Source organism: Mustela putorius, unplaced genomic scaffold, assembly GCF_011764305.1.
Source record: "Mustela putorius furo isolate JIRA1106 unplaced genomic scaffold, ASM1176430v1.1 tig00000508_pilon_pilon_pilon, whole genome shotgun sequence".
In the NCBI taxonomy this organism is placed as follows: Eukaryota; Metazoa; Chordata; class Mammalia; order Carnivora; family Mustelidae; genus Mustela; species Mustela putorius.
This window is the reverse complement of record NW_025421402.1, coordinates 13224474-13241253: the sequence shown is the minus strand read 5'-3', so window position 1 is coordinate 13241253 and position 16780 is coordinate 13224474. Positions and strand designations below refer to the sequence as shown.

At 35.6% G+C, this 16780-nt stretch overlaps 1 pseudogene; it reads right to left on the bottom strand.

Moving 5' to 3' along the window:
- Window positions 1-412: 412 nt before the first annotated feature.
- Window positions 413-2428, bottom strand: LOC123392333 (annotated as a pseudogene).
- Window positions 2429-16780: the final 14352 nt, after the last annotated feature.

Genomic DNA, 16780 nt, shown 5'->3' with positions numbered 1-16780 from the left:
CCACATCAGGCTCTCTGTTTCCCCCTGCCTCTCTGCCTACTTGTGATCTCTCTCTCTGTCACATGGATAAATAAAATCTTTAAAAAAAAAAAAAAAGCGAATCCTCTTGCACTGTTGGGAATGTAAACTGGTGCAGCCATTATGGAAATCAGTGTGGAGGTTTCTCAAACAATTAAAATCAGAGCTATGATACGAATTCCATTTTTTTAAAAACAATCTTTTTTTTTTCTTTCCTTAACTATAAAAAACACTTAACTGCTTAACTGTAAAAAACACAGACATAAAAGGGAAGCAGCAGGACTGCATGCAAACTCATGTCTTGCTGGCCACTGCTCTGTAATTTGTTTTAAACCTCAAATGAACAGGACTGCCTGTGTGCCTCAGGGCCTCCAGAACCACTGGCTGCAGAAACTCAGTGACCTCTGGCTGTCTGGCATCTCCCAATGCCTCTGTGGCTGAGCTCATTATAGTGGTGATAGAGGACACTGAGCCATTTACCATCCCAGTGTTGCCAGACCAGGGTCTCCAACTGGCTGGTGAGAGGCTGACCCCGCCCATCCATGTAACAGAATGTTGGGGATGTGTCACGGCCGGCACGACAAATCAACCAGGAATGTGAGGGTAAGAGGATGAAGAAAAGAACTCAAGAAGCAGAGAGATGGGGGCAGGAGGAGCACTGAGGAGGATGTTCAACAGTGCTAAGTTTATTCAAAGCATTAAGGCCATATATATAGTAATAATAGGAGAAGCAATACACCTATGTCTAGTTAAACAACCACGAGTTCCCATAAGTTTCACACTTAACTACAAGCAGACCTTGTGACGCCCAATGGCTGATGCCAGTACAATTGTTCTGTACTGATACAGCAAACCTGAAAGTAATTTATGGGCTGTACTAGGGCAGCAAGGACCAGCCACGAACTTATGACCCCAACCGAAGTGTTCTCATTTGTTTAGCAAGCATGTGGGAAGTCACGTAGGCGAGTGCACAACACATAGAACAGACCCTTTCTCAGTGCTACTCAACTTTTCCCATCCTAAACCTTTTGTTAGGTTATTCAGACTTTAAAGGAGACACAAGTCAGGGCCTGGTTTGGTCCTCGTCTCGAGCATTATTGCGGCCTCCCCCGGGGATGTAAGCTGCATACATGAATCATGTAGCTGTGTGGGTTCAGGATGGCGGTGTGATAAACTTGCTGCTTTGAGATAGGAGATTCTTGAAGTAAGATTTATGGAAATCGATCCCCTCTGTGAGAGGTCATCCTAGGCCTCAAAAAAAAAAAAAAAAAAGTAAGGTTTAAATCATAAATCTTCCTGTAGGCCTCAAGGACCCCATTGTTAACAACCTTAGTCCATTGTTTCCTGATCTTAATGATCTCCTGTTTGTGCACTTTGATGTCCTCATCTTTCATGGTGCTGGGGCAGCTCTCTATGGAGCTCTCCATACCATCTGCAAACTGGATACACCATGGTGGTTTCTGATCCTTTACATCACCCCCTCTGACTGCTTATTCAATATGATTTTGGGAGCTGGAAAGTTCCTAGAGAAAAGCATTGCCGTGAGCATGACACCTTTCAGTTTTCTCAGATCATTGAACTTGCACAACTATTTCATATTCCCTCAGTGATGCATTATGGAGGCCACTGGGGGATCTTTGGAAGACTGATGAGGTACGATGCATTTTGTGGGGTTTATGGTTTCTGCTTAACTATGTTTTTGCTGTAGGAGTCACTGTATCCCACTCTCGAGATGGGAAATCATAGGCTCCAGCTTTGATCTGCGGATATAGCTTGTGCTGATCTTCATCCAAGAAAGGATGATATCCCAACAGAAAGATATATAAAATGAACCCACAGGCCCAAATAGCCACAGGTTTTCCAGAGGGATTTTTTTCCTCAAGGCCTCAGGGGACAAATAACCTGGGGTTCGATCAAACTTAAAGCAAGTCTGCTGTTCTCATACTTCCATAGCAAGACCAAAATCAGCTACCCTTGCATCTACTTTCCTACAGAGGGTTTTCAGACTTGAGATCTCAGTGGACAATGTCATGCTGGTGGATGTGTCCAATACTTTCCAGAATCTGATGGACACCATTGCTAGCACCAGCTTCACTGTGTACTCTCTAGCCACAATCTCTTCAAAGAGCTCCTTGCCAGGAAGAAGTTCAAACATGAGGTTGTGAAAACCTTCTTCAGAAATACTCTCATGAAAGTTATGATGTTTCAAAAGTCAGAATATTCAGACCTCACATTATAGTTTTTGGTCATCCTGGGCAGATCACTTCTTGGTGTTGATGATTTTTGCAGCATATTTCTGTATGGAAGAATTCTTCACACATCTGCAGACCCCTGAGAAAGTAGCACTATGGAGCTCCTTAAAGTTTTGGTAGTCATTGCTGAAGTGGGTTCAAGTATTGATGGTGGCCATTTTGTCGAGCAGGCAGACATGGTGGTGCAGTTCACACTGATGTCTGTGCAGTCACCACTGCTCAGCTAAGGGAGCTGGAGGAAATGAGGCAAAGCCCCCAAAGGCTGGCTCAAATTTAATTGTATCAGACTTTGGAGCAATGTGTGTTCCAGGACATAACTCATACAGGCATACTCAACAATGTTACCAATTGACTTTTCATCAGATATAATGGAGGTTGGACTATAGTAGTATTGTCAATCAAATATGTCAAGAAAGAAGAATTAAGGCAAGAATTCTATATCTAGCAAATCTATTTACAACAACAACAAATCTGATATATATTGTTTCTAGCAGACTTCACCACAGGAAATACTAAAGGGACTCCGTCAGGCTGAAATGAAAGGATACTGAACAATAAGTGGAAACCACACCACAGAATAAATAACATTGTTAAGGTAACTACATAGGTAAAAGAAGTCAATATAGAAGTACTTTTGTAACACTTTTCTACTATCTGATTTAAGAGAACACCATCTAAGACAGTAATTGTAAAACAGTGTTGATGTATTTCTAATGGGTCAATTCATCAGGAAATATATAAAAAATATATGTGTAAACACATATATGTGTGTAAAAGAAGTAGTTATAAAAGAGCACTATGATCCCATTCATTTAAAATGTCCAAAACAGGAAAATTCTTTCAGGGAGAAAGTAGATTAGTGGTTCCCAATGTGGTTTGGTGGGAACTGGGGAGTGACTTCTGGTAGATGAAAGATTTCTTTATTGGATAGATAGAAATATTCTAAAATCGATTGTGGTGATGGTTCAATAGCTCAATGAATATACTAAAAAAGTTATATAATTTAAATGTTTGAGGTGTATACTATGTGCATTATATCCAAGTAAAGTTACCTTATATCTACTATGACAAGATGTAAAATTTAATTCCAACTCCCCCCCACCCTACCAAGCCCTTTAAGCAAAATTTTCAAAGTATTTATTTATTTACTAGTTATTTATATTTTTGCTTTTAAAAGACAGCCACAAGAAGATTTGCACTGTCTTCATCATTGAAACATTAAATTTCTGGATATGATTATTAGCACTGCTGCAGTCATTTAGCTACATATCTGTGAAAAACAAGTCAATACTGAGGACAAAAAATTAGAGTTTTAGAAAACACAAAACAAAAATACATTGTTGCATCTCCTTAAGTAATTGGTTTTTATGTGATTATTTCACCCCTAAATACTGGGGCAAACTCTTTCTTCCTTAATGTAAAAGGCAGCAATCTCTTAGCTCTGAAATCATCATTCAGGAGCTTCCTTACTGTTTATCTGCTTTGAAAAATCAAATATCAGTGCCTTCCTAAGAAGAACTAACCATGGCGTAATTACTTTCACTTGCTTGATTTGCCTTAATACCTTGTATCCTTTACATTCCTCATTGTTGTGATAACAAGTTGAGGTGAAAGCCACTTTAGATGAGCCTAAGTTGTTGTTCATCCCTGTCTTTGAACATGGTCTACTTTGTGTGTTGACTTTGCCTAGGGCCTTTGATGATGTCATTAGTATGCTATGAGATCAGTGCATCTTAAAGGAAGAATGCATTTAGTAGTTCTAATCAGAGCTAATACTAATCATTACATATTAGTCATTATGGTACAGATACTGATGAATTATTGAGAACATGTTCAAACAATCAGAACAGGTAGCAGTAAGTGAATTCTTATCATCAAAATATACTGAATTTGCTCCCTTCTTTTAGAATGATGGGGTTGTGCTATTTTCTCTCCTGGATTTGAAATAATCCAGTGTTTTATTTCTCTGGACTAGCAAAAAGTGATTTCAACACCTACATGTGAAGAAGAAAGGGGGAAATCTTTCCAAACACAGATTTGGGAGAGAGAGAGAGAGTTGGATCTGTGGAAAAGTTAAGAACTGACAGGAGCTGTAAGATACATTATTGCTATTCTCAGAATTTTGGCAAGATAGGGAAAACAAACAAACAAACAAAAACACAAGGAAATAAATACCCTGGTCTGTTTTTTTCTATATGCAGATTTCTTTCTGGTGTTTTCCATTGGAAAAACAAACAGAAAACCACTAGACATGGTCTTTTAAATAATGCAATTTGTTCTGTTTGGACTCCTTGGACACAGAACAGATCAGGAAAAAAGGAAAAAAAAAAGAAAGAATAACATGAGAAGCAGGATGAAAATTTGAAAACATGAAGAATAATTTAGGCAGTGTGTGAGATTTATGAACTGATAAATTATATAACTTCTCCCACGTCTTCTCTTTACCTAAACATGGACTTGAGGAATGGGTATTCTTTGCCCATCCCAATATATAAATCAAATAAATTGAATGTAAACACCCTTGCCTTCTTAACAGTCTTAAAGGTCAATTACAGAGCCAATCTTTGAGTTGCTTTGGTGACATCCAGTTTGAATGGAAGAAATGGATAATTCCTATAACTATCATCTATTACTAATTTAAGCAATAATAGAATTACATGTGATAATTTATTCAGAAAAGATAAGTATCGAGGTCTGTTGAATTAGATCACTCAACAGTGAGAACAGTGTTTTGATAGTAGATATACAGAAGTGAGGCTTGTCTTTCTAATAATAACATAATACAATCTAATTCATTCTCTATTAAGAGTCAAAGTCCTCCATGGATGTGAACTACATGAGTGCCAATGAATAAAACCAATATTTTCTTTCTTTCAGCCAAAAAAAAAAAAAATGTTTTTCAGTGCAATCATGTGAAAAGATTTTTATTGACACTTTAAGTTCTATTATATTCGTGGAAATCATACTCACCATTCTTTTGTTGTCATTGCTGATTTTGTAGAGAGCTCTATGAAGCATTCTGCATGTTTTATTTCAGTTGTTTGAAGATTGTCCTATTGGAAATGCTGGGTTGCTTACACTGGCTAAGAAGGAAGAACTTCAGGTATTTTCCAGGACATGAGAGAAGGAGATTGAATGATTTGAATGCAAGAAGAAATAGAACAGTTGAAGACAAGGCAGTTGGCTCATACAAGTACTCTTAATTGAAATTGAAGCACTGAGATTAGTCAATACAAAAAGCACATAATTAGTCTTTACATAGTTTCTTCTTTATGTGTACGGACTATTTATTAAATGTCCTGGTGAAATAAATCATGCATATTAATCCTTGTCAAATGAAATCTATATATGTAAGTTTTCTGAGAAGAAGTAAGGTTGTATAAAATGTAAGTATTACAATTATTTTGACATAAATATTGGCTGTATGCATGTGCATTTATGGATATTTTAAATTTTAAAGTACAAAGTTTCCCATCTTAACAAGTTCATGCTATAAGTACATAAACAAGTTATTTCACAGATTATAGGCAGTAATGACTAACAGTAATAGCATAACATTGAAGGTGGTATAAAAGATTCATTTAAGAAAAAGCCATGAGTGGGATTGGGAGGGAGACAAACCATAAGTGACTCTTAATCTCACAAAACAAACTGAGGGTTGCTGGGGGGAGGGTGTTTGGGAGAAGGGGGTGGGATTATGGACATTGGGGAGGGTATGTGCTTTGGTGAGTGCTGCGAAGTGTGTAAACCTGGTGATTCACAGACCTGTACCCCTGGGGATAAAAATATATGTTTATAAAAAATAAAAAATTAATTAAAAAAAAAGATTTATTTAAGAAAATTTGTAAACATGAAATTATGATAGAAATATTAGTAGTATATCATTAAAATAAAAATAACTTATTTGTAGATAATATGACTATAAATACTATATTTTGAGGCTCTTGGCTGACTCAGTCAGTGGAGCATGTGACTCTTGATCTCAGGGTCATGACTTTGAGCTGTGTTATATGTGGAGCTTAATAAAAAATAAATTAATTAAAAATTTAAACATATATCTGTATTGATCCTATTCTTGAAGAAACTATCACTGTTTGATTTAAGAAATATAAATATGTTATTTTCTGGGAGAAAAATAGAATGATTAGCTAATCTGTTTTGGGGTGATTTGTTCCTGGTATTTATTAGTAAAGTTTTTCCCCAAAGCAATGAATTAGATATCTGAGAATAAATTTCATAGTAAAAACCCTTTCTTACCAGCTCCTGAACAAGTTTTATATGGTAGCCCAAATGTAAGATTTTTCTAATTCTATTCATCTGCTTTCCACCCTTTATTTCCCCCTGAACATGTATTTTATCTTGAGTATCAAGCTTTTTAAAACTTCTATTATTTAGAATACTTCTTACCAGAATAAGGCAATTAGAAATAATTACTAATTTGATGAAAACTATAAATATTTTAGATGCTAAGTTAATAATTATTGTGTCTCGGGAAGCCTGGGTGGCTCAGTGGGTTAAAGCCTCTGCCTTCGTCTTGGGTCGTGATCCCAGGGTCCTGGGATTAAGTCCCACATAAGGCTCTCTGCTCAGCGGGGAGACTGCTTCCTCCTCTCTCTCTCTGCCTGCCTCTCTGACTACTTGTGTTTCTGTCTGTCAAAGAAATAAATAAAAAATCTTTTAAAAAAAAGAATTATTGTGTCTCATTAACTTATTCAATTGTATTAATTATATTTGCATAAATATGAAAAAATAAGAATAAGGAAAACAGTTGGAAAGCATTAAGTGCAGCAGTATATGTAACACAAGACTTTTTTAATGGTTATTTCTAGTCCAAGTGAGAAATATTTAATAAATAAATAATACTATGCACAGGAAATATTTTAATAATTAAATTATTTTCCCTATGCTTACAAGTGATTTTTTTTCTGGCTTTCTAAAAAAATTTTAAGAGAACCAAAAAATTATGAAAATACAATCCCAGCTCTGTAGCTCAAAGTGATGAGCATGTTATGTTTGTTTGTTTTTTAAAGATTTTATTTATTTATTTGACAGAGAAATAGAAAGCACTGGTTGGCAGAGCAGCAGGCAGAGGGAGAAGGAGAAGCAGGCTCTCCACTGAGCAGGGAGCCCAATGTGGGTCTCTATCCCAGGACTCTGGATCACCACCTGAGCCAAAGACAACCTCTTAACCAACTCAACCACCCAAGTGCCCCGCATGTTATGTTTTTAAGGGAAACATGAAAAATAGTTTTTTAGTTTGCACTCTAAGCATTAGCTGATGCTCTAACACTTGAATCATATTAATTATATCTTTGCTAGATCTAATTTTTCAGGAAGGGTATAATTAAAACCAATATATTCCTCTAATGTTCTCATGTTGTTTTTAATGTATAGAATAGGAACTGTTATGGACAGAATGGTGTGTCCTTCAAAATTCATGTAAACCCTACTTTCCAGGTGATAGGATCCAGAAGTAAAGCTTATGGAAAGAGCTTGCTTCTTCCTGCTGTCTGCTGTGTGAAGATATAAGAAGTCAGCAATCTGCAACCTGGAGGAGGGTCCTCACCAGATCTTGACTATGCCGGCTCCTTGATGATGCTCTCAGCTTCAAGAAATGTGAAAAATAAATTTCTGTTGTTTAGAAGCCTTCGATACTATATGTATACTTAGATACTTAGATATTCAGTCTTAGATACTATTTTTATAGCAGTCACAGCTATGATAGGGCCTTTCAAAAGTAGTATTCTTGGGGCACCTGGATGGCTCAGCGGTTAAGTATCTGCCTTTGGTTGAGGTCATGACTCCAAGGTTCTGGAATTGAGCCCTGTGTCAGGCTCCCTGCTGAGCAGCAAGTCTGTTTCTCTCCCTCTGCCCTTCTGCACACTTGTGCTCTCTTTCTCTCAAATAAATAATTTTTTTTAAAGTGTACTCTTTCAAAGTATTCAAATAAAGGGTTAGCAACTCATTCAATTTAAACATTGCCTTAATCACTATTTATATTTTATTTTATTTTTTTAAAGATTTTATTTATATATTTGACAGAGAGAGATCACAAGTAGGCAGAGAGGCAGGCAGAGAGAGAGGAGGAAGCAGGCTCCCCGCTGAGCAGAGAGCCCGATGCGGGACTCGATCCCAGGACCCCAAGATCATGACCTGAGTTGAAGGCAGAGGCTTAACCCACTGAGCCACCCAGGTGCCCACTATTTATCTTTTAATTGTGTCTTCCTGGCTTGATCACTTAGTTACTGTGTGGCCTTCAACAAATTGCATTCCCTGTTTCTCAGTCACCTCATTTAGACAATACTTTTAGACCAACAGAAGTTTAAGAGTTTGGGTCAAAGCTTGACTGCTGCACAAATAGCTTGTGAACTCATAGGTAACTTTACTGAGTGCATATGTGTGTGTGTGTGCATGTGCATGTGTGCATGTGTGTATTACACACATAAGTGTTCGGGCACTTTGTGGGGACTTGCCTAATACACACTTAAAGAGTTTGTCTTCTGTAAGGCAAGATTACATAATACCCTGTATTTTGAGAATGTTTAAGTTCCTTAAAATGCTCTTGTGATCTCAGCAGATGCTTTTGCTATTGCTAGAATTGAATTATAGAAAATTATGTGACACAATAAACTGTGCTCCATGAACCAAAACTTATAGGTTTGCTTAAATGGAATTTTAAAAACTGATAAGAATTGAAATAGTGATTTTGTGAAGAAAAAAAAAAAAAGCCAAACAAATAGTTTTTTATTGGATCACATTAATTACATTTTAAGAGAGTTTTCAGTTCTGGAGGTCTTTTATATAGCCATATACATTAAGTACATTGTGTGTTTAGTATCAGCGAAGTTTTCCTCAACCCTAATGTTAGGTGATGTGAATTTTGAATGAAGATCATCTTTCAAAATGTCAACCATAATAATACAGAAAAACAAAAATTCTTCAAAGTTGGGAAGTGGCACACTGCTAATGTTCATAGTGTTAATACTGAGAATAGATTTATTTGTCAATTTTATCCTGTTTTTTGTTTCTTCATTCATTACTTACCCAACCTCTGGGACCCCATAAAAAGATATTTTTCAAATATACGGTTGACAAATAGCTAAACCATTTATGACAATAACTGATGGGCAGAGAAATGAAAAGGTAAGAGAACACTCGTTTCCAGAAAACTGTTTGTAGCAAAAATAATGTTATTGTAGTATCTCAAAATGCAAGAAAACCACTGCTATCATTAAAATTCTGTATTATTTTAAGTGCATAATGATATGTATTTTCCAAATATGCTTGGCAAATGGAATTTCGGAGCACTTTCTGATTTTTAACTCAACTTCTAAATTTTCATGAATTGAGTAAGCGTTTTAAAAACAGACCCTAAGTAAGCATGTATGGTAATATAGTATTTTCCGATGCCTTCAAGGAAATTTGATTAGCAGTTGTTTCATGCTGGTTTTAATAAATCATTACATTCAAAGCAGATGTGCTTTTCAGTAATCCTAAATTTAAATTCTTTCAGTCCTTTTTTCTTCTGAAGTATGTATGTTGTTTTCAAAAGCATTCAATTCTATATCAATAAAAATATTTAAATGCATAAGTTAAAGAGCATTCCTTTTAAATAAGCATTCTAAACTACTATGAAGCTAAATTTGAATGTGAATTGCTGTACCTTTGAAGAATAGCTATATCATTAATCTGTAATCAGTCATTGACATATTCATTTGTTCAAGAGACCAGCTGTTGGTAGGGCAATTTTCATAAAATTAAGAAATCAATGTTATAACCATATGCAGTGTTTGATTTGATGCAGAGGGGAATTAGTAATAAAACTGAGTGTAGTACTTCATAAAGAGATGACATTCACATAACCTTAACCCTTTGCACAAATAAATGTGAAATAAAAAATGTCTTATACCTTATAAGACATTAAAAAATGTCTTTCACCTTCCAACATATGTTCTGAAAGTTCTTTATGTTTTGTAGATAAATAATATAAAAAAAACTGCAAGAAAAAATTGACCTAATAAATATCATGTCCTTAAGATGAGTATCTATGACTTGATTAAAATAAATCCAGCAATAATTTATAAATAAAATTCCATATCACAGGTCATTTTGAGATGATAAGATAATACAATTACCACAATAAAAAGATAGGTGTTGATACAGATACTAAATCTAATGACTTGAGTATATGTAAAATGTAAGTTTATTCATATAATTTAATTTATGTAAACAAAAAATAAATTATTTATATCAAAAGAAAAATTATTTAGAATTAGTGATATTTTGATAATCGAATCTATCAACACAGAATACGAAATTATTTATAATATATTTGTATAGAAAATAAACACAAATAATATACAAAATTATTTTTTTTAAGATTTTATTTATTTTTTTTTCAGAGAGAGAGTCAGAGAGAGAGAGAGAGCACAAGCAGGGAGAGAAGCGGCAGAGGCAGAAGCCGGCTGCTCACCGAGCAAGGAGCCTGATGTTGAACTTGATCCCAGGACTCTGGGATCATGACCTGAACCAAAGGCAGATGCTTAACAACTGAGCCACACCGGCACTCTACAAAATTATTTTTACTGGTTATTTTCAATGTCTTTAAAGAAATCAATCAGATGACTTCTAAAAAAACCCTATTGTGTGCATACAATTTAATAAGAGGTATGAATACATACACACACACATATATGTAAAAGGGTTTAAATTACATTTTAAAATTCAATCTGGTAGGAAAATGTGATCACAGAATTAAGATATAATTAGAATGATGGAATTACTTTGCTCATTAAAAAAAAAAACACCTCTACAAATGTTGATTATTTGATTAAAAATCAATTCTTTATGGAAAGAAAATCCTGTTCTAATAGTTTGCATGTTGGATAACAAAGAAAACATTTCGATTCAGGTTTCTAAATTGTGTTTTCAGAATTCTGCACTAAAATCTTTAATGGAAACACTTTGCTACTTTCCATTTATAAGGATACACAAAACGTCAAAGCTTTAAAGTGGGGATGAGTCCCTGGGCTACTTATCCCATAACCTCTATGCCAGCCACATGCAACTCTATCAGTGAGACCACTGAGCAGGTCTTGGACTGGCTGGAGCAGAAAAATATCAAGACTCACATATTGTATCTTCCTGTTTACAGGCTTTTGTAGTTTCTTTTACAGTGGAAAATTTAAGGAAAACAATCACAGAGGAAGAAAAATATATTCGGTGCCTAATCATAAATATATTTTTCCAAATTCCCTAAACCTTAGTTATAACCCTGCAATTTTGCAACTTCAGTTTTCTTATTAGTACGGTGATGGTAAAATGAAACAAATAAGCAAACAAAAACATAGCTGCAAATTTTTTTACATTCTTTTTGGGGAACTATGGGGTCTGGATTACTATTGCTTTCATCAACAGACTTTGGTTTTTCGAGTTCCAACATTCTTCTACGTTCCCCTCAAATGTAAAACCTATGAGATAAGAGATATTTTCTGTCTTGCCTCACAGCTATGTATACAGGATTTAGAATAGCAACTGAAAAAGGTTTTAGAATGAATATCAATTTCTTGAATCAATAAATAAGCAAATGTATGAAGATTATAAATTGGCTCTCTATAAGAAAACTTTTTCTCTCTTGTTAATTGGAAGGTGTGTCTTTTTTGATATATACGATTCCTACAAAAAAGTCCAAGTGTACCTACTAACTTTAAACCAGAATGAATGCTCATTATGACATTGTATTATTTTAATAACAATTACAGATTTAAAAATCTCTATTTTCAATGATGTTCATTATAAAAATATTCATAAAGTAAGATATATTGTTTTGTTTTATATGTTACTCAAATTAATTTTATTCAAATGTAGGAATTTTAAAGTATATTGGACTTTGATTTTCTTTTAATAGACATCAGGAGCTCAGCTGAGCTGGAGAAGAGCCTAGTTGCCAGGTTTCACAGTAGCCAGTTAAAGCAGCAGTTGGAAATTAAGGAGGTAAGACTTGAATCACTTACTGCAATGGTATAAGCAAGATGTTAAAGCTGGAGAAAGGTCAACAATCCCCTTGCACTGAATGAGGTACTGAAGGTCAGTTGGATCAGTTCTGAGGGAACTCTGAACAAAGTTTCCAGCAGTTTTAGGCTGACTTGGAGGGAGTCCAAGTCAAGGAGTCCAAGGGACTTGAAGATAGCGGAGTGACACAATGCAGGAGGGTTGAGAGTGGAAAAGTGGTGAAAAGTATCTTCAAGATTTCCCCCTTTCTTTCCATAATGACGTCTTCCCAGAGGTGCCAGAAGACCTCTTTCTGGGGGGCACCTGGGTGGCTCAGTCCTTAAGCATCTGCCTTCAGCTCAGGACATGATCCCAGGGTCCTGGGATTGAGCCCTGTACCCTGCTCCCTGCTCAGCGGAGAGCCTGTTTCTGCCTCTCCCACTGCTGCTCCCCCTGCGTGTGCTATCTCACTCTGTCAACTAGATAAATAAAAAAAAAATAAATAAAAAATAAAAAAAAAAACCAAAACAAAACAAAACAAAATCTCTCTGGCCAAACCTCAGATAGAGACCTAGAGAGGAAGATACATAGGAATGAGGGAATGAAGCCTAGGAATTGAAACATATTAAGAGAATGATCTTCCAGAAGACCTTAAGGGAATTGCCTGGTAAGTGTGGAGCCAGAAGGAAATAAATATTCTATCATTCTTAATATTGAAACTTGACTAACATTTACTGAGCCTTTGCTAATACTAACTTTCACCCATATTATTTTTTGTTTTCATTGAATCCTCATTACAATCACACTGAGTGGGTCCTATATCCATCCGAATCTTGAAACGAGTAAAAGGCAGCTGAGAATGGTTGATGTACACATACTAGTCTATACACTGGTAAAGGGTTGAAGCCCTTTATACCCATTTCTGTCTGTATTCAGTAATATTTTATCACTACAGATCTGTTCTGGCACAAGACACTCAAAATGATAGATAATCCATGACAATGTAAATAGCTGCTGTGTACCTATTTCTCTCACTTTGTTTCCACTTTTTTCTGCTGTGTGACGAGACCTCTCTTGTACTGACAGGAAATAGCAAGCACACAGTTCAGGGGGATACACTTTGCCATGATAAGAAAATGATTATATCTGAGATTTTATGGTTGATACCAGTTCATCTACTTTCTGCTGCAAATTTTCTTCTGCTACATTTTTAATATAGATTTTTGGTTGAATTTAGAGTATTTATTTCCATCATATGATAATAATTCTGTCCTATAGTGAAATATATTTTGGAATTGTGTTTATTATTATGGGATGGATCCTAAAAGAGACAAAGATATCCCTTTAGGTGGTGAGATAACTGATGGAATCGTGTGATCCATTTTGCTTCTTGCACCTTTGCACTGATGAAAGTGGATGCTGGATATAGAAAAAAAATTAGCAATACGTTATTTGTGCTTTCAAGTAGCTTACCATGTAAAGAAGTAAATAGGCATGTTGCTAAGCAAGTACAAGAGGAATAAATAATAAAACAATAGTGGGATACTGTTGAAACAAATAGGTTAGAAACCAACCCATAACTAGGGAAACATGGAATTTTTGACCAAATTATTAGCATGAAGCCTCTGCAAAGGTTTAAAAAGGGAAGAAGCCTAATCGGTTTGGGGTTGTTTTTTTTTTTTTTTTTAAGTCACTCTGGGTGCAAGATAATGAATGTTTTGGTGAAAGGTAAAACTGGGAGCAGAACGATTAATAGGCTCCAGTAATAATTTAAATGAGTGAGAGTGACAAACTGAAGGTAGGTATAGATAATGTAAAGAAACTTGATGAATTCGGATGATATTAAGATACTTTGTTATTGACATAGAGATGATATGGTGATCAAGAATAATTATCATGTTGTCTTAATCCCTTTCGGCTTTCACATGAAATACCATAGCCTGGGTGACTTCTGAACACCAGTCCTTTTCCACACTTCTAGAATCTGTAAAGTGCAAAATCAAGGTTTATGGCAGATTCAGTGTCTAGTGAGATCCCACTCTGAGTTCCTAGATGTCTTTCTGTCTGTTTTCACATGGCAACAGGGATGAGGGGTCATTCTGGGGTTTCTTTTATAAGGTCATTAATTTCATTCATAAGGGCTCTGACCTCATGATCTAATCATTTCCCCATGACCCCACTTCCAGATACTATCACATTGGGGATTAAGTTTAAACATGAGAATTTTGAAGGGACACAAACATTCAGTGGTAGGATTTTTGGTTCTGACAACAGAGTGGTACTGGCTCCAAGTACTGATATGAGGCCCACGGGAAGAACTGAAATTTAGTGGTGAGATAGAACTTCCTCCTCCACATAATATTTTAAGTCCTTCTGGTACCTCCAGTACCACTCCATTATGTGGTACTCGAGAAAAAGTTGAGGTGGTGAAACATGGAATGAATAGCAAGCAGTGTCCCACACTTAGCTCTTTAGAAGTGTTCCAAATGATTTAAACTTCAAAATTATACCAAATTTCAAAGCGATCTACCACCAAATACAAAACCCTAGGACAAACTAGCATTTACCTTAAGCATGCACTGTTATGACAAGAGGGTGAACACGGTAGGATGAAATGCCTGTAAAATGTTTACCTTTATACTGAAATACCATTTCATTTCATATCACAAAGAGGCCATTGGTTGGCCCCCTGAAGCCCAACTTTAAAATACAAAAAATTTAAATTCTGAATGTCAAGGTCCAGAAAGGAGTAAAACCAATCAATTAACCAACAAACTAACAAAAAAAAAAAAGAGAGGGGGCACTTATGGAAATACTTCATTTATTCCATAAAACTGTTGAAAGTGAGATGAAACATGTATGTGTATCAAGATCATGATATTTAATAGAAATGTTTAAAACTAATTGTGAAGAAATAGAAAGACGAAAAAAGCGAATGTGCTCATGTAGATAAATAACTATTTGAAACCAAAGTTGTGAGTTTAGGCAGAAATTATAGAAAGGGAGACACATTTTAAATTTTTTTCCCCCTGAATTCTCAAACAATGTAATATCTTTATTCAGTTATTGTTATTATAATTCAAAGTATGGATTCCACTCAGGACATGATTTTAATAAGCGTATTAAAACATTAAGTTTGAAAAGAAGAGGGGACTAATAAATGAAACATTGAGGAAAACCAAATTACTGATTTAGGGCATATGACACCTAAATATTAGAGATACTAGCTGGTGTGTGTGTGTGTGTGTGTGTGTGTACATGTGCGTGCATGTGTGCATTCACACATATACCCAAGTGTTTTTGTTTGCCCTGATGATCATGGCTTTAATCATGATTTCATATTCAATATCGGTATGTCCCATTTTCCATTAGTGCTGTTTTTCTAGAATATCACTATATATTCTTCTGTTTCTTATAGTCATTTTTAGTCATTACTGTAGGTCTCAAATTTTCATAAAACTCCAACTAACAACTCTGTATTTCACAGTTTTATCAAGTGAAACAGACATCTGATCGACCATAAAATTGGTTTCCAGAAATTTTTTAAGAAAGGTTTTATTTATTTGTTTTAGAGAAAGATGGGGGGAGGGGCAAAAGGAGGGGCAGAGAGAGAAAGCACGAGTGGGGTGTGGTGAGGAGCAAAAGGAGAAAAAGAAACTTTCTTTTTTTAAAGATTTTATTTATTTATTTGACAGAGATTACAAGTAGACAGAGGCAGGCAGAGAGAGAGAGGGGGAAACAGGCCCCCTGCAGAGTAGAGAACCCCTTGATTCCAAGACCCTGAGATCATGACCCGAGTCAAAGGCAGAGGCTTTAAACCTGTGTCCTGAGAGAAAGAATCTTAAGCAGGCTCCACACCCGGAGTGAAGCCCGAGGTGGGGCTCAATCTCACAACATTGAGATCACTATCTGAGCCAAAACTAAGAGTCAGATGCTTAACTGACTGAATCACCCAGGCACCCCGTAATAGATTTGTTTTTTTAGTACTTAGGATTGAAAGAAAACATTGTTTATATCTATAAATCATAGAGTGCAACTCCAAATAACATACATGTCAGAGAAGAAATCCCATATGGTGATAGAGGGTATTTTGAATATATTTTGAATGGAATAATAATGAAAACAATATATCAAAATTGGGGAAGGCATAGCTATAGCAATGCTTAAAAGAAGAGCTTAGATTTACTTATTACATTAGAAAAGGAATATATTTATAGGTTTAAAATCAGTGATCTAACTTTCCAACAAAGGATTACAAAAACTTAAAGTAAGTTAAATTTAAAAAAAAAGGAGAAGAAAAATTATCAAGCAAAAAATAAAGAAAAAATTAGAAATATGTCCTTTAAATAAATTAATAAAATGTATAAAGAAATGAAAAAACTGGGGTGCCTGGGTGGCTCAGTGGGTTAAAACCTCTACCTTCGTCTCAGGGAGTGATCCCGGGATCCTGGGATCCAGCCTTGCATCGGGTTCTCTGCTCAGCAGGGAGCCTGCTTCCTCTTCTCTCTCTCTTCCTGCCT